Source organism: Brassica oleracea, chromosome C6 (assembly GCF_000695525.1).
Source record: "Brassica oleracea var. oleracea cultivar TO1000 chromosome C6, BOL, whole genome shotgun sequence".
NCBI lineage: Eukaryota > Viridiplantae > Streptophyta > Magnoliopsida > Brassicales > Brassicaceae > Brassica > Brassica oleracea.
Window position 1 is genome coordinate 16,502,406 of NC_027753.1, and position 416 is coordinate 16,502,821.

Consider the following 416-nt stretch of genomic DNA (forward strand, 5'->3'; position numbering starts at 1 on the left):
TGACGTGTGGATGTGAGGTCACTCTGACGAATGTGAAGCATGTGCCTGACATGAGGAAGAACCTGGTCTCGGGAACCTTGCTCAGCAAGAATGGATTCGCCATAAGTATTAAGGCGGACAAGCTCGTGATTAGGAAGAATGAGATGTATTTGGGAAAGGGGTATGTTAAGGGTGGACTTGTCAAGTTGAATGTAATGACAGTCCTTCCGAAAGTTGTAGCTCCAAAAGTTTCAATGAATAAGAAAGAGCCAGTTACTTATTTGATTGCGTCTTTTAATATATGGCATGAAAGATTAGGCCATGTAAACTACAAATCTATACAAAGATTAATAAATTTAAATCTAATTCCTAAATGCAAAAACAAGTAAACAAAAATGTGAAGTATGCGTACAGACTAAGCTCACAAAAACGCCATC